General features: G+C 39.3%; 1 long non-coding RNA gene and 1 other non-coding gene across 2 annotated transcripts; both read right to left on the bottom strand.

Annotated features, from left to right (window-relative positions):
* LOC145580488 (small nucleolar RNA R71) lies at positions 1-107 on the bottom strand. The gene has a single exon (XR_014099518.1). It is a non-coding gene; the product is annotated as a small nucleolar RNA R71 (small nucleolar RNA).
* A 12,836-nt stretch (positions 108-12,943) lies between these two features.
* Positions 12,944-15,377, bottom strand: LOC145579157 (uncharacterized). The gene is made up of 2 exons (XR_014099061.1): positions 14,946-15,377; positions 12,944-13,567 (listed from the first exon to the last, which is right to left on the bottom strand). It is a non-coding gene; the product is annotated as an uncharacterized LOC145579157 (long non-coding RNA).
* Between the last annotated feature and the right edge of the window lie 3,303 nt (positions 15,378-18,680).

Consider the following 18,680-nt stretch of genomic DNA (forward strand, 5'->3'; position numbering starts at 1 on the left):
CTATTGAGAAGCGCAATACAGAATTTCGCCCAAGAGCCAGATGAAGCACTATATGAGGCTTGGGAGAGATTTAAGGACCTGCAGAGAGAGTGCCCCCATCATAACTTAGCACAGTGGCAGTTGATACAAGCTTTCTACAATGGGATCGGAAATTCTTCTAGAGCAATTTTAGATTCTGCAGCTAATGGGAGGTTCATGAACCTCAATGTTGATGATGCAGGTCAGTTTATCGAAGACATGGCAATCCATAATTCCCAATATGGGAATCCTAGAGGTCATTGGGAACATGAGTGTAGGAGTTCCATGGAGCAGGTTAATGCTTTTCAGTCCATCAAGCAAAATAACCCATACTCCAACACCTATAATCCTGGGTATCGGAACCACCCTTATCTTTCCTACAAGAGTACTAATGTGCAAAATCCCATACCTCCACCTCCACAACAACCACAACAACTAGCACCACCACCGCAACAGAAATATTACCATCCCAATACTGGCCAGAAAAACCAACCACAAACTCCTTCGCCACCTTCTGACCCAGCTTTATCAGAGATTAGAGCGATGTTAACTAGTATGCAGAAGCATATGGAGAGTAGAGACTCACAAATTGATTCGATTATAGCCCACAATAAGGTTATAGATACTCAAATTGCACAGTTAGCCGCTGCTCTCCAGGTTCGCCCACAAGGAACCCTACCATCGCAACCAGTACAACCCTCAGAGCAGGCGTTTGCAATTACCCTTCGGAGTGGTTCACACTATGATGGGCCTCCTGTGCCTAAAGAGGATGAGCCTGTTTTAACGAAAATTGCTAATCCTGATTCCTTTATCCCAAAGGATACTAATCGTAGCCCTGTAGGGCTAAAGGGTAGTACTAATATTTCTGATGTTACTTTGCAGGGTAAACCGCCAGAAAAGGTTGTATCTCAAGACAAGAATAATGATGTTCAACAACCAATTATCAAACTACCATTCCCAAATCGACATTTGAAGACTAAATGGATAAGCAGCTTGGTAAGTTTCTGGAGATGGTGAAGGATTTGCAGGTAACAATTCCCTTTACAGAACTAATTACACAGATACCTGCATATGCAAAATTTATGAAGGAAATATTGATGAGGAAAAGGTCCATTAGTGAGGTAGAGACTGTTGCTTAAACTTCTGAATGTAGTGTTGTACTACAAAATAAATCTCCACCCAAACTAAAAGGCCCCGGTAGTTTTTCTATCCCTTGTCATATTGGCAATCTAATGATTGATAATGCATTGTGTGATTTAGGTGCTAGTGTTAGTGTCATGCCATTATCCGTATGTTCAAAACTTAAAATGGGTAAAATAAAGTCTACTAATATTACTCTCCAAATGGCTGATCGATCTTCTAAATACCCCATCGGCATTCTAGAAGACGTCCCGGTTAGAGTAGGTAAATTTTATATACCTGTTGATTTCGTTGTTCTTGATATGGTTGAGGATCTGTGTACCCCAATTATCTTGGGTAGACCTTTCCTTAATACTGCTGGAGCAATTATTGATGTAAAGTGTGGTAAATTGACACTATCAGTTGGGGATGCCAAATTTTTTTTTAATTTGAATAATACCCCTAAAAGCCCCATGTTAGAGGAGAAGTGTTTTAAAATTGATGTGGTTGAAAATTGCTCTAATGAGCCCCAAGCTCTTGTTAGAGATCCCTTGGAGGCAGCATCGCGTGCTGCATCTTCTACAGGTACAACTAGCCGATGGAAAGAGGAGGTGGACGCAATAGAGAGAGCCTTATACTGTGTAGGCCTTGGTTTTGAAGATAAGAAGGTGGAGACATGCGCTCAAGTGGCGGAAACCGAGATTATGTTGAGAGTCCCACCAGACCACGTTGTGATAGCTCAACCAAGTGACAAATTGAGACAACCAACGGTCAAAAAGGGGTCTCAACCGAATAATAGCAAAGTACCGTCAGTCCAAGCCAATGAGAACCCACCCAATAGGGTGAATTGGCTACTCACCGGGCGTGTTAGAAAGTTAAGCCGCGGATTGAAAATCGCTCAATCGGGTGAAGAACCACCCGACCAGGCAAGAGGCCAAGGGGCTTCGCTTCTTAACTAGAGCATGGTAAGAGGGTCGTGCGGGACCTAGATAAACCAGCGCTTTGCGGGAGGCAACCCGTATTTCTTGCTTTCTAGACTAGTTTCCTTTTCTCTTATTTATATTTTTATTCTAGAGAGGTGAGGAGAGTGATATTTTACCATTTGTAAGTGTTGTTGTACAGGTATGAATTTGACAGGTAAAAAGACTTAGAAAAATTTGAAGAAGAAAATAAATCGGAGAAAAGCATGAACTCCAGGGCTTGGTACGGGCCCGATCGGGCGCGCAAGTGAAGCTGAAAAATCGAGCAAAATTCGCCCGATCGGGCGAACCTGCCCGATCGGGCGCGCAAGCAGATTTGATTTCGGGGCTAAGCTCGCCCGATCAGGCGAACCTGCCCGATCGGGCGCATTTTTATAGAAAATCGAGTGAAGGAAAAGAAATATCGGGCGGAGCTCGCCCGATCGGGCGCACAACTGAGGTTCTGATATTCTGGAAATTCGCCCGATCGGGCGAGGCTCGCCCGATCGGGCGCGCAACTGAGGTTCCGATATTCTGGAAATTCGCCCGATCGGGCGAGGCTCGCCCGATCGGGCGCGCATTCGGGCCGTCCCCCCCCCTTTATTTTCTTTCCTCTTCTTTCTTTCCTCACTTTCTCCTTATTTCATCTTCTTCATCTTACTTTCTCTCTCTAAAAAAACCTCCATTTTCAAACCTTCAACTCTACTTCAATCTTAGATCTTCTCCAATTCTTCCATCCAAACTCAAAAATTATTTTATCTTGGTGGGTGATTCATAGGGAGTCGGGTAGAAGAGACAACGCTTTTACCTTGCCTAACCCAGCCTTGACCAAATTTGAGAAGGGTCTTCCCTCTTATACTTTTGAACTAGGAGATCAAGGGGAGGCCCAACCACACCACCAAGCACCTCCCTCACCACCACAACATTTCCACCAACCATCACCCCAACACTACACACATGACATTCCCACTTCCTCAACCAACTACAACATCGACCCTAACGCCCCATATGACTTCTCGGCTTTTAGAAGCCAATTAGACCGGATAGAGAGTGGGCAAGGGAGGATGGAGGGTATGGTAAGGAACTTGGACACTAGGGTAGGATCCCTAGATGCTAGAGTTGGGGTGGTGGAGAGGAACCTAGGGCGGGGTTTATACCCCATGTAGGATGATTATGCCCGTCAGGGGGCTATTCCCCCCGAATCACTAGTTCCCGATTGGTTCCAACCTCCCCAAGGGGGGTACGCGGACCAAGTGCCTACGGTACCTATGTGGGTTATTCATCGGTCCATGGATATGGGACCGATGCTCCTTTTGGTGGGCTTGGGGGGAATGTGGACCCTAACAGCGGCTATTCGAGGATGGATGAGGATGAGGAGTAGGTTACACTCCCAAGTCAATGAGGGCATTGCTTGATTTGGCTTGGGGGGGTAATCTTTCGCTTGGTAACTCTCTTTCCCTTCTCTCTTTTTACTTGCTTTCTAGTGTAGTTTTATTTGCTTTTTAGATTAGTTTTATTGCTTTCCTCATATGAAAAACACAAAAAAATTAAAAAAATCAAAAAAATCAAAAAAATACGAACCAATGAATTATAAATCATGTTTCCCTGTGCCCCATACTTGAGAAAAATTATTTTGATTCCTGGTGTTTGATTTTGAGCATTGTGGATTTGTTGATCATGATTTGAAGTTTAATTGCTTTGATTCCTAAACATGCGTCAATTTTGTCCAACTACTTGTGAATATAGTGCTTGACTAGTTGATTTGGTTAGGAATGTGTGATTAGTTCCTGGTATGTCAATGAATTTGAGTATTGGTTTGCAACTATGAGTAGTGTTTCATGACTCATTGTTATGCACATGTGGAGGACGAAGGCATTTGTTCTTTAGGTAGCCTTCAGATGATTTTAGATACATTTGTTCCCTTCTTGCTACCCACGTTGTTGCCTTGACTTTTTATTGTTTATTAGCCACATTACAAGCCTTATTTTCCCCATTGGTTACTAGTCCCAAGCTTGGTTTGGGGGAGCTATTAGTGAGTGAGGTGATGGAGTTTGTAGTGTGCACATTATTTGCACAATTTGGGTGGGTTTTGAGAAGTTATTTGTTCTTGATCATATTTTTGTTTGATGAGTTTAAAAGTTGTATATATTCTTGAAATAAAAGTGTGATGAAAAAAAGAAAAAAAAGAAGAAGTTCTAGAAAAAAAAAAGAAAAAAAATGAAAAAAGAGCAAAAGAAAAGAAAAAAAATGTTTGATGTTCAGATGTTCTAAGTGAAGGTTGATTAAAAGAAAAAAAAAGAAAAAAAAAAGATGAGTTTCAATGAGAAATTTCAAGTTATGAGTTCAAAGTTGTTTATTCACTCAAGTTTTATATTATCATATTTTTATGAGTGAATATTGTAAGAGTTGGGATTGTTTATATTATTTGGAGTTATATTTGGTGGATTTGTGTTGGAGTTAGTTTTGTTGGAGATGTTTATGATCATTATATTTGATCATGGGTTTATTAGGATATGGCTCCCTTTTTGCAAAGCTTTTCTCTCACATACTCCCAAATTTATCCTACCCTTTCACCCTAGCCTTACATTAAAAGCTTAAAAGACCTTTTGACCTTGTGCATAGAGTTGTGTAAATGTGAAAGTGTTGTTTATCAATGCAAGTTATGACTTGACATATTCCGAGTCGACTATTAGGTTGAGTGTATGTCTTTTTTTTAAACACACGAGTGTGTGAGTTTGGGAGGGCATTGTTCACATTAAAGGGGTTGGGACGGAGAGCGATCGAGTACATCTTTTACTCGCCACATAAATGAGAGTTGAGTGTGTGAGCACTAGTCTTGAATTCTATATGCTCTTGTGGTTTGCTCTATTTGACAAATGTTGGGGAGGAAGGGTGATTAGATGAATAAGATTGGTTGATTTTGAAGCATGTTCACTTGATTTGCCTTGAATCGTTTGTGCTTGGTTTTTATATTGGGGTGAGGCATGTTTTTTTGTTCATTGAGGAGCTCTTTGCTTGGGGACAAGCAAAGGTTTGGCTTGGGGGAGTTTGATATGTCCATTTTATATAGTGTTTTACCCCCGTCCCTTGGTCATAATTAGTAGTGTTTTTGGCTCCTTAGAGCCACTTTTGTTACTAATATGCATTTTCTAGTGTTTTCGTAGTTTCGGTTGAGTTTTGTAGGGAATTGCACCTTTGGAGTATTTTCCCGGGATTTTATGAAGCTACTACGAGCATTGGAGGAGTATGACTGTCATTGAAGCCCAAGGCCGGCTAGAGCCATCGAGCCGGTGATTAAGGGCTCGGTATTTGGAATACCGAGGTTTGGACCGAGTATTCAAGAGCCCAATCGGAAGTCCAAAACCTTGAGGAGCCACAAGGGCCCGATCGGGTAAGCATAGCCCCGATCGGGCAAGGCAAGGCATCATAGGGCCAACGTGCTAGGCGCGCCCGATCGTGCGATGCTTAGCACGATCAGGCAAAGTGCGCAGCAAAGGGCTACGAGAAAAAGGCGCGCCCGATCGGGCGGCCCTTAGCTCGATCGGGCGCGTGTTTTTGGAGGAGCTTGTTAGACGAGCACTTAGTTTCTATTTAGGAGTTTTGATTAGAAGTTGTTTAAGTACGTTTTAGGATGATAATTCATGACGATTCTTTCCCTTTTACTTTCTCTCTCTACTTAGTATTTTCTCTCTCTAGACTTTTCTCTCAACTTTTCCCTTGTTCCTGATTACCTTGTAATTCCGCCGTCTTGGTACGATATCTTTCTTAATTAATTTCAGTAATTTCTTCCTTTCAATTCTTCATGTCTTATTTAATCGCTTTGCTTAGTTTAGCTTTAACTATGTCTGAGTAGTTTACTTTCTAGGGTTTGTGGGAATCCATAAATAATATGAAGGGGTAATTTATTGTTGCTAACTGTCAATGTTAGATTAATTTCCTATTGATTGATTAAATACTCTGTGACTAGATTTGCGCAGATCTTTTATGCATGAGTTTGACAATATTAATTCAAGATTCGAGAGATGAGAATTGATGTTTAGGTCTAGTGTCAATAGGCAGATTAATCTATAAATGGTTAAGTCAAGATTCGAGAGACGAGATTTAATACCGATAGATTAATCCTGTGATCGTAATACGTAGCGAGAGCCCTTTATGATCTGGTTAATTGTTGCATTGATGATTGACGATTATTGATTATTGATATTGCATGATATTATCTTAATGAATCGTTTTAACGCTTTACAATTATGGCTTGTGAAAATATAGCAATATTGAATTGATGAATCGAGCAGATGTTAATTTAATATTACAGGCTAATTTCATTGAGACTCAGATCTAATAAATTGCGAGAGCCTGTTAGGTCCATGTTATCTATGCAATGTTAATGGTTGATTATTATGCTTTACCCCGGAGTATTATTTATTGGTGAACCTATACCCTAGTCCTCGTTATTATTAATCTTTCCCTTACACTTATTCTTCGTAGTTTAATACATTTCCATAACAACAATTTGGTTACTTAATAATTTAGATTATATTAATTAACTAGGAGTAAAAAGATCAGTTTCCCTGTGGATTCGACCCTACTTCCCTATCTACTTTAGTTAGAGGACTTAGGTATTACTTTTGATTAGGGGATACGACTTTAGCCTGTCACTTGTGCTGCCTGAGTGTGGCGAATGTTTCTTGAAGGTCATCAAGGTGATCCATCTGTTGCTTGGATTTGACTATCATGTCATCGATGTACGTCTCTACATTCCTCCCAATCTGATTAATGAATACTGTATTGATCATTCGTTGGAAAGTAGCAGGCGCATTCTTCAAGCCAAACGGCATCACAGTGTAACAGAATTGCCCCTAATCAGTGATGAATGCCGTCTTTTCTTGATCCTTTTTCCACAGGGGAATCTGATGAAAGCTTGAGTAGACATCCATAAAACTCATCAGGGCATGTCCGGCTGTAGAGTCGACCAGATTGTCGATCTTTGGAAGTGGATAACTATCCTTCGGACATGCTCTATTCAAGTCAGTGTAATCAACACACATGCGCCAGGTACCATTCGGCTTCTTCACAAGCACAACATTCGCAACCCAGTCAGGGAAGTTAAATGGCTAAATGAACCCAGCGTCTAACAACTTTTTTTACTTCGGCAGCTGTCGCCTGACTTTTCTACTCGCCGTGATTTCTTTTCTTTTTTCCGGATGGGCTTCTTTTTTGAATCCACGGCGAGTTTGTGTACAGCAAGATCCGGGCTAATGCCTGGCATCTCTTCCACTTAAAAGGAAAATATGTCTTTAAATTCTTTTAGCAGATGGTGTAAGTCCGCACCCATCTTCGCAAAAGCAACCATCCCCACCTTAATAGTTCGCTTTGGACGGATGTTGTCCAAAGGAATATCAATGTGATAACCAGCCGGATGGGGACGGAGGTCGTCTGACCGTTCCCCGGTCAGTGATTACTATTGCTTTTCTTTCTTGACCACCACTAGCTGATCAGTCTTTCTTTTCTTTGCGGTTGGTGGGGTTGGGTGATCCTCCTTGATATTATCAAGGCCTATTGTCTCCTTCCCCTGTCCGGCTACTGCGGCCGTGGGTTTCACGTCCGAGTGATAGCACTCTCTGGTCGTCTTCTGATCTCCGCTCAGGGAGCCAACACAACCATCATCCCACTCATACTTGAGCAAAATGAGGGATGGGATGATGACGGCCTTGCACTCGTTTAGAGTGGGTCGGCCAAGAATGAGGTTATAGGCGGTCAGCTCTTTGACCATAAAAAATCGGACGGTCATGTGCCGCCCTTTGCCCTTTTCTCCCAACCGGACAGGGAGATCTATCCGTCCGACTGGGTGCACCGTTCCTCCCCCAAACCAAACAAGGAGATGGGAGACATCATACATGCTATCCAGCTTGTATTTGAGCTTGGAAAGGCACTTGTAGCTAATGATGTCATAGGAGCTACCTATGTCAATAAGAATGCGACCAACCAGTTGGTTGACCACTTTGCACTCGATGACCACAGTGTCATCATGCGGTTGGTGGACTTTGCCCCGATCCTTCTCAGTGATGACAACTTCTGGGAAGGCGGTGGTGCAAGACACCCTTCCCTCTTCAACAGAATTGACTATCTTTCTCGGATGGTCCTTAGTGCCCCGCATGTTCAGGCCACCTCCAGCGAATCCGCCTCATATAGTGTAGACTGGCTCCTCATCGGTGTTCGAACTACCAGTAGGCTGTCGGACCTTGACTTACTTTGCTTTTTCAGAATGAGCTGGTTTTTTGGCCGACTGTTTCTTCCTAGGAGCAGCCGTCCTATAGGTGATCAATTCCTTGATTTCACCCTTGAAACTTGCCATGAATTTCATGAGCTCGTCACCAGAGTCATGGTCCGAATAAAGCTCTGCATCAACCGAAGGCCGGTTGGTCTTTGAAAGCGGTACAGGGTCTTGTGAAACCATCTTTGAGATAATTTCTCCACAGACGACGCCAAATGTTTCGGGTGTTTTTGTATCCCTTAGGAAAGTTACAACTCGAAGACTGGGTCCAACGAAGCAGCCTATACCTGCAAAACCAACGGAGCTCCGGATGTTCGGAGGTCCGCCTCCGAAGGATAAGTTAGTACAGATTCGGAGTAAAACGTGCGGAAAGTAAATATCTTTTCGGATTCCAAGATCAGGTGTTCTCTGTTTTCGAGAGCATTAAATGATGTAATGATTAAGAAGTGCCCCAATAAATGGGGGAATCTCCCTATTTATAGGGTCCTAGAATAATGTGCCCCATTCTAGGGTTTGATGACCTAGGGATTTGGGATGCGCCGTTTAGCGGCTACCTCGGGAATTAGGCCTTGAAGGCCGCCAATTCTTGAAGGGGTATCTGCTTGACACGTGTCATCCCCTAAGAGGTCCATTTGGAGGCCTTCTCAGGTGATACGTGACAAGCTCACATTGTGCCAAGTGGCGGGGTAGAAATACCCAAATCATTAAGTGTTCTAAACGAAGATCTAGCAAGGAGAAGTGGTAAATTCCCGAGCACTTAAATCAATCACCTTTACTTTTCTTGTTTAAATAATTTTTAATCAATTAATTAGTGTTGTTTGATCACTTTAAACAAACTTTTAATAAATATTTTCACATAGTATCTTGCGTTAAATAAAGAATAGAATTGAATAACTAATTGTTGTTTGATTACTTAAGACAAGGCGAATATTGTTTATTTTTTGTTCTTTTCACGAATTTGAATTAAATAAGAATAACGACTTTTGCAATGTAATTCCTACGTGATTAATGCTTGTGAATAAAATCAACTAACTTAGTTTTTAGGTATCACTTTGCATATATTGTTTGGTAATAAAATTGTGAAAAAGGAAGAGCTAGTAAAGGCCGCACTAGGGCTAGAATAATGATCCACCCCCCCTAAAGGGAACATTATTTTAGTACCCTCGCTCCCGAACTCATTTCTGGTATAAGTTGAGCAATTTGGGCATGGGTAAACTTACAATTCGTGCTAAATATCCCTTGAACTCTACTTGGGAGAAAGGCATGAACGAGATTTATGAGTTTTCCTAAAACTCATTGGCGACTCCTTATAAGTTTCTTACAAAAAAAGCATAATAATAGAATCAACTCTAATTCAAGGTCCCCCAAATAGTCAGCAATTCAAATTCTAATACGTTTTAACAAGTGAAAAGTTCTAGGATTTTAAAGGGCCATAGGCATATAAGGAAAAGGATCCTCTACGATGGGCACACCCTCCTTACACCCGTGTTTTATTGCTTTTATTTTTTTTTCTTTTTATAATATATTTTCTTTCATGGAAATGTCTGTGTGCCTTTTGCTAGGTGCATAACTTGATGTACTTTGGTGCATTGGTTTGGATCAAGAATCAAGGAAGATTGACTCCTCTTTCCTAGCATGTGGCATACAAGGCATAGCTTTGGAGGAAGTTGGCTTTAAAAGGATTGAATTTGGTCATTTGCGGGTATTTACACCCATCTAAATCTGATAATATCTTTTCTTCCTCTTTCTCTAATGGTTGGTGACTTGTTGGACATGTGTTGGTATTATTAGTTTGATTTCTTTCTCTTCCCCTCCCATTGATTCTATGATTTATGATTTGAGTGTATTGTCTCATTCAAGCTTAGGGAGGGCATTCTATCATGTTTGGTGGGATTTTGATTCATACATGCCATGCACGATTGAATATGCATTTCCATGTTCTTTATTTTGAAAAACTCTAAAAAGATTTTTGTTTCTATCAAGGCAAATTTACAATGTGTTTTGTTTAGTTCTTGCTTTGGACATAATAACATTTGGACTTGTATAGTTGAATGTTTTTCTTCTTAAATGGTAACGGTGTGCACGGTTTGAGAGTATGTTTGGTTGATTCTAGGATAGAGTATGCTAAGGTAGTGTGTTTAAAACTTTTGGGACCTTGATGCCAGAGTCTACTTGTTTGTAGTAAGAAGGTGTTGCTTCCTAAGGTGAATTTGAAACTAATAGTGAGTTATTTCTACAACCATGTGAGGTTTCATTTTTCTCTAGCCTTCTACATATTTTGCATGAGCGGCACATGGATCCTTGACTATTGCATACTTTATCTAGAAATTGACTCTTATTTCCCGAGATCGCAACCAAACCATTTAGGAAGGACAATGGCATCTTTTTGGGGTGGTAATTTTCTTTTTCTAGGTTAGATTTCATTTCTTTGTTTTGGGTTTACATTTGCCTACTTCCTAATCATTTGATCCATGAACCTTTCTTTTCAAGCTGTATCTTTAGCTTTTGAGCCTTTTGTTTCATTCTTGTTTCCATTCTTGGTTTTTTTGAAGCAATTGATCTTTATTGTTGGAGAATATGGTGTATGAGATTGATTTTTTGGTTCATATAATGTAAGCAAGTGTGTATTGTGAATATCTTGTGAATAAAGGCAAATGCAAGTTGAAAAAGCCATCCACAGTTAAAAGAAGCGAGGAAAAAGCAATAAAGTGAAAAAGAAAAAAAATAGAAAAATAAAAAAATGGAAAAAAAAAATGAGAAAAAGCAAAGCAAATTCAAGTGCTGTGGCAAAAGTGAAAAATGAAAAACTTCAAAAAATATTTTGATGTAAGTGTATTTCTTCCTATTTTGAGCATTGAGAACAACGCTTCATTTTAGCTTGGGGGAAGCGTTCTTACGCTTTTTGTGTATATGTTTGTGATTTTGGCTTTGAATAAGCTTGGGGGTGTTGGTGCTTTTGTTTGGTGATTGCTTAATTATGGTGTTGAGGATTGATCACCCTTTGCTTCACAATTTAGGTATACCACTAAATTTCAAAATTCAGCCTACCTTTACCCTTTTCGCCCTTACATTATAACCCTTTTAAAGTCCTTTTGACCTTTTTTGTTGAGTCACAAGTCGATAAAGGGAGAGGTGAGTCAAGCCTATGGAGCGGTTTGCATAGTCAAGATGTTGAGTAGCCTTCGAGGAATCATTGAGATGCTCACTAGAGGTGGATTTGAAACTAGTAGGGAGAACGCGGTAAGATTGTTTGGGATGAAGGTGAATTGTGTCTTATTAGTTCTCTATGCTTAGCATATTTTATGTTTCAATCAACCTTGGATATCTTGGAACGTGCACTCCCTTATTTTTTTTAGAAAGAATTGCATTCATTTGTGCTTGTTCATTTGCAAAAGTCCATTCACGAACATTTGTTTTCTTTTCTTTTCTTTTGGTTTCTTTTTCATGCTTTACCTTGTTTGTTTAGTTTGAGAGAGTTGTGGGTTAACCTCTTAGGAAACCCTCACGAGACCTCACTCGTCCTCATTAGCGACTTCGGGGTTTTAAGGGTTTTTTATAGCTAAAAACAACTGTGATTCCTACGAAAGTGAGTTACTGTATATTCTCGTCTCCTCTCTTCTTCTTTTATTTGTTTGAATAAGCCCATCATTTTTCCCTTACTTGTTTTTGTTTTGCTTGAAGACGAGCAAAAGTTAAGATGGGCGGTATTTGATGAGTGCCATTTATGGCACTCATTTGATGAGTATTTAGGTTGTTTTTACCTTCTTTTCATAGCTTTTTTTCTTAATAAATGCTTAGTTTTATGCATTTTCTCTTTAATTTCCCTTTTCAATCTTATTTTGTGTTTTCATGGTTTTTCTAGTGTTTTCTCCTTTATTTCTCCTCTTTTTGTGGTAGTAGGTATTGTACGAGGTTCGGGTCTTGATATTGGTGAATTTCTAAGTTGTAAGATGCATTTGGAGCAAGCTTATAGCATTGCGAAAGCTCGAGATGCAAAAAAGTGGATGCTCCAAGTTCTAACTCTTGCGCTCTCAAGTCGCGCTCCCATGAAATCACGGTGTTGAACCCACCATCAAGTCCATTTGAATCTGCCATGTTTAGTGACTATCATGAAGACCTTGTGAGCGCACACAAAGTCTAATTAGTGAGCGCACGAAGCTATGAAGCGTCGAAGAAACCCGAACGAGCGCGGGCGCACTACCCATACTAGTGGAAAAAAGGTCATCCGTAACGGGCAAAAATGGCTCATCCGTAACGGGCAGCGTCCGTTACGTATGCGGCCGTTACGGATGGCCATTGTTATTCGTAACTGACATTTCAAATGTCCGTTACGATTAACCCGTTATTTGTAACGGGAATTTCAACTGCCCGTTACGAATAACCCATTATTCGTAACTGACATTTCAATTGTCCTTTACGAATAATGGGTTATTTGTAACGGAAATTTCAACTATCCGTTACGAATAATGGGTTATTTGTAACGGAAATTTCAACTACCCGTTACAAATAGTACGTACCCCAATTTTTTAAAAAAACCCAGCACATGCTGTGCTGGATTAGCTAACTTGCATAATAATTATAGCAAAATTATTTTTTTAATTAATTGAGATAAAAATAGTACTTCATATTTATACAATCAGCAAAAAAAAATACATTTATTATCGCCTAATAACTAATATTGAAAAAATAGAGCAATAGAAAATCTCAATGGCAATAAGATATTTTAAATGGTTTTCCACTAAATTAATATTAAATCGTTTGCATCTTCCACTAATTTTTCAAGTTACTGCAACTCAAGTGGTTTGTCTGGAGCACCAACTTCCGCCGCAAAATCAATCATCTCTTGTTTCTGACCAAAAAGAAATCCGCACCAATTGACACAGTCTCAGGTTAAAGAGTTACATATTCCACTTCATCTCTGTCCAAAGATGGATTAGAACCATACATAGATTGTAATTGGTCAGAGGAATCTGATAGACTCTGGAGACTGTTCATTGATTTACTGTATGAGCCTCCCATTGAAAAAGGCTTCCTCAAAGATGGAAAAAAAATGGGATGCTTGAGCTGCGTCTGACTCTGCTACACTAGCAAATTTCTGAATGCGAGAGCTTGTACTTGATTGTTCGAAGGAACGTAACAGCAGATCACGCTTATTCTGGTTAAATGGCTCAAGAAGACTCTCCTCAGGTATATTAGTACCCTACATTCATAAATCAGATATTATAATGACTATTTATATCAGAATATCAGCATTTCATGTACATATTAAACATTATTCCACGTGCATATCAACCCAGGGAAGTTGTAAGATCTTCCTTTCCACAGGACATGAGATTATGAGATGATAGATTGACAGGTATGTACAGAAACTGAACAATTCATTGAGTAAACTGGACATTACCATCTCCATTCAAAATGATGCATTTCAAATTCTATGAGTTGATATGCACGTGGAATAATGAGATGATACTTGTTTTAATGAGATGATACTTGTTTGAAGTTATATGAGTCCAATTTTGAAGTTATATGAGTCCAATTTAATGAGATGATACTTGTTTTAAGCTCAAACAAAATGTCTGAAGCTTTTGTCGAAAAAAAATTAATCAGAGAGTACTTCAGAACATTAAAAGAGACTCTTAACACATTTGAGTAATGCATTCCATATACTGCTAAATGGTAGTGTACAAGTGCAATATTCATCAGTATGAAAAAAAAAAATTCAAGTAGAAGCCAAACCTCCACCTCCCACCCTCTCACTCTACATATAGCTCCCGAAAAAAGTAGCCAGCGACAGCAACTATTAATAAATTATCTTTAGTCTGAACAACTACAAATTCAATACAAGTGTTTGTCTAATTTTGACACACTAATATCATATCCAGGTTTCCTCTAAGCCAATATAGCTACTAAACACGAAGACTGTCCCAAGAAACTACTAAATGTTATAGTTATCATGTTGCCTTGACTACCAAAACAGAACATATACTATGTTTTTGATTGAAATGCAATGTATGGGCACATTTAGAGCTGAATGACTGAATCCGCAATAGGTTTTCAGAGCAAAAATGCAATTGTTATCCATCAACCAATTTATCAACAAGAAAAAGACAAATATAAACAAACTTACAACCTTAAAAGGAAACATTAGTAAAATGTCTAATTTTCTTCACAAAACTATTCTGCCTTTTTCATCAAATACACCCTTCAACAATACCAACTGTCACAAAAGTGAAGTTAAGTAGCATCTAGATTAAGGTTTTGCTCAATATTAAATTAAAATATAGTCAAATTCGTAGCTACTCTTATCATGGATTAAAATAATATCAAATTCACTATGATTTAGTAAAAAACAGGCATAAATAAGTACTCTATCCTCTAAATATCACACTTAGCTAAATAAATTCACATCCAATTTTCAAGCATATATAAATTAAGTGAAAAATCGCAAAAAACTTATGAAACAAATTACATTTCTCAAACATAGAAGCAGTCCTATATCATCATGTATCAATCAAACATATAAAATACCAAATCAAATAGATCGAAAAACAAACAATCCAGAGAAAAGCAGGAAATACCCTCGAACAATACGCCACAAGATCTTAAAAGGAGCACGAAATGAATAGGACCATGAAAAGGTTTGGTGTTCATCCTCTTATGAAGATACTTCATCTTCTGCCTAACAAGACCACCAGAAAGTGAGATCTCTTCGCAACGAACAACAACAACACGCTGCCCATAAATTGTTGCCCAAATTTGAAACCCCCGTCAATAAACCCCCGTCTCTTCTGGTTGCGTAGAGCAAAGACCTTAAGAAGGATCCGGCGCAATCCCCGTCAATAAACCCTTGGATTTATAAAGCAAATCAAAACCCCCAATTTAACCATTTTTTCTCTAAGATTGATGGAGGAGAGGAGAGAAGGACTAAGTTCGAAATGAGCGAAAGAGGTGAATGAAGGGGAGGACAGGAGAGGAGAGGAGAGGAGAGAGAGGGAGTGAATGACGGCCGTGAAATGAGGGAAAGACTGAAAGAGGTGATAGCCGTGAAACCCTAATAAAAAGCTTAATGGGCTCCTCTATAAGTTGGGCCAAGTTTGGGCATTTGTATCGGGCACATTACGCCTGTTACGTGTAAGATAGTATTTGTAACGGGCAAAATAGTGACCGTTACGATGATGTGTGTCATAAATGGCACACATTTGACGAGCATTTAGGTCATTTCTATTCTCTTTTCATAGCTTTCATGCTTAATAAGTGCTTAGTTTTATGCTTTGCTGCTTAGTTTTACCTTTCTTCTCTTATTTTGTAGCTTTTGTGCTTTTCGTTGGTTTTCTAGTCTTTTCTTCTTTATTTGCTCTATTTTCGTGGTTGTAGGTATTGGAAGAGGTTCGGGTCGTGATTTTGGTGATCCATTAAGGTGGAAGAAGCTTTAGGATCAAGGTCATGGAGTTTGGGAAGCTCAAGATGCAAAGAAGTGGAAGTTCCAAGTCTTGGCTCTTCTCTTGTGCTCCCTTCAAAGGAAGTGTGTGCCCTCAATATTAAGCCTTAGCTACTGCCTACCTTGTCCTCCATCACCATCATAAATCATGTGTGCACCCCTTGAGCTTGAAGAGTTGAAGATTCGAAGAAACCCAGCTGCGTGCGGCCGCACGCGCAGAATGTGCGGGCGCACACGAAGGATGTGCGGCCGCACATCATGGTTGTGCGGGCGCACATCCCCTGTTGTGTGGCCGCACCAACGTGGGTCTTTTCCGATCGGATTTCGACGATTTTCTCTCTCTTCTTATACCTATTTGAACCCAATTTTTGTAAGAAGTTTTTATAATAGAATTAGATCATATTCTTAGCTTAGTTGAGAGCTTCTCTCTCTAGATTTAGGGGTTAGTTTTAGGAGTAGATTTTAGAGAGAGAAAGTGAAGAATTTCAATGGTGATTGAGAGATTGAAGATCCAATGGTGACAATTGTATTGGAGATTTACTCTATTATCAATGAGCATTTCTAAACTCTATCTCATTTATTGTTTTGTTTAGTATTCATGTTTAGATTGTTGATTTTGATTGTGTTTTGATGATTTGATGATTAATGTTTGATTAGAGTAATTGTTCTTCTTTGATTGTTGATTACTTTAGTTGTTTGTTGAATTGATGATGTTGCTAGAGTAGTTGTTTGGTTAGGGATTGGTGAAGCTTATATTATGTAATGGATTGATGTAGATTGGGGATTTTGATGGAGTTGATGATGTGATTAAATTGGTTAATTGATTATGTGCATGTGTGTGTTTGATTTAGGCTTGATCACCCTTGTTATTCACACTAGATTGCATTGTAAGTTCACATTGATACGGACCATTGATTTGTGGCTTGCATTTACACGATTGAGGTGTCTTGTGATGTTTCCTAGCTAGAGTTTATCGTAGTTGACGCTAGTTAGACCTCTAGGAGAATAGCTTGATATGCTCTTTTGGTTGCATAATTGATCTTCCCTCGCATTGCTTGACTTAGTCAACTTCCTATACCAATTTGCATTGTTCATTGCTATTATAAGTGAATCCTAATCCCTAGCATTTTATTTGTTTGGTTTCTTTGTCTTAGTAGTTGTTAGTGTCCTCTTTTATCTCTTGTCTTCGACCTAGCTTAGGCATATAATTGGAAGCACTTAGACATTACCGTTCCTTTGGGTTCGACCCTTGACTTACCTCTATACTTGTATTTAGGTTTGTTGAGTGTTTATAAATTTTGTTTGGCTTAGGGAAGATTAGCCCAACGACCTAGTTTTCCCCACGTCAAAATGGCGCCGTTGCCGGGGAACGGTGTCTATGTTTGAGTGTTTTTGATTGCTTGAGTCTAGGTCTTTGTGTATACTTTTCTTTTATTTGATTTTTGCTTGTTTTGTATAAAATTGGAAAATACCTCGTTTCCTCAATTTGAGAATGAGTCATTTTGGGTGTACTTTAATAGATTAGAAGACTTCATTAGTTACCATGGTTATGATCTTTGGGAGGCTTGCGAGATTTGTTATCATAATTTGACTAAGAAAACTAGAGACATTGTTGAAAGCATGTTTAATGGTAGATTTCGGGCATTGTCAATTGATGATGCTTGGGATTTTTATGTATGGTTTGCTAGAGATAGTTATAATCGTGGTCATGGTTGTTCAAATGCTTCTATTGATGATCGTTATGGTCCATGTTCCATGAATTATGAATCTTGCATGCCTTCTTGTGCCCCCATCCCCCATGTTAATGATGCCACTCATAACTCTAGTGTTGATCCTCATCACATGCTTGCTCATAATTCTTTTCCTCATTATGCTCCTCAACTCTCTTCACCTTTGAAAACCTTGGAGCCTAACATTGAGTCTTCTTATAATCAAATTGGTGGTTCTTTGAGAAAATTGGAGATGAATTCTAATTTGGAACCAAATGAGATGAGACATTTGGAGATTTTAAGAAGCCAAATGGAATTGTTGAAAAACTTGGAAGAGAGCAATGAGGTTGTTTCTAGAAGGAATGAGGAGATGAAGAATCAATTGTCATCAATATTGAATGTAAATGAAGTTTCTACTACTTTGGTAGATGTGGAGAAAGATGATGATGATTGTTTTGAGAGGCCTAAGGTGTGTGAGGAGGACATTAGAGAGCCTATGAGTGAGGAAAAGGGTGTAGAGATGGATGTTCCAAAAGAGAGTTTGCATTTTGAACCTCCTTCCCAACTTGAATTTTGTTCCATTAACCCTTTACATGGAGTTGAAGAGAAACTAAAATGGTTGACTTCTCTTAATTTTGAGGAAACATTAATTCAAGTTAAGAAGGATGGGACATTGCAATTTTTGAAGCGTGGAGAAGTTGTGAGGAGAGAGAGTGAGGATGAGAAGGATGAAGTAGTCTCCATGGGAGATTTGATGTTTGAGGGTGATGAGAACCAAGAGGTTTTGAGTGTTGAAAAACCAATTGAAGAGTCCATTTCCCCATCCACCTCCCTTGATTGCAATTTCATTCCCCCATTCCTCAATTTTGAAGACCAACCTTCTTCCACCCCATCTCCTTTGTATGATGACCATGATTTCTTTGAGGGTGAGGCCTTGAGCTTAGATGATTTTGATGAAGAAGAGGTTCCGTGTGATAAGGTTGAGGAGGTAGAACCTACTTTAGATGATTATGAAGATGAGAGTGAAGTGTTTGGTGAGGTTGAATCTCCAAATCCTATCTCAAATTTTCAACCATTGCCCTCCTCTTTTACCTTTGATGACCTTTTCTCTTCTACAATTTCCACTATTGAGATGGATGAGGCCTTTTTAGAGGGAGATTGTACTC

Source organism: Chenopodium album, chromosome 14 (genome assembly GCF_948465745.1).
Source record: "Chenopodium album chromosome 14, dcCheAlbu1.1, whole genome shotgun sequence".
Lineage (NCBI taxonomy): Eukaryota > Viridiplantae > Streptophyta > Magnoliopsida > Caryophyllales > Amaranthaceae > Chenopodium > Chenopodium album.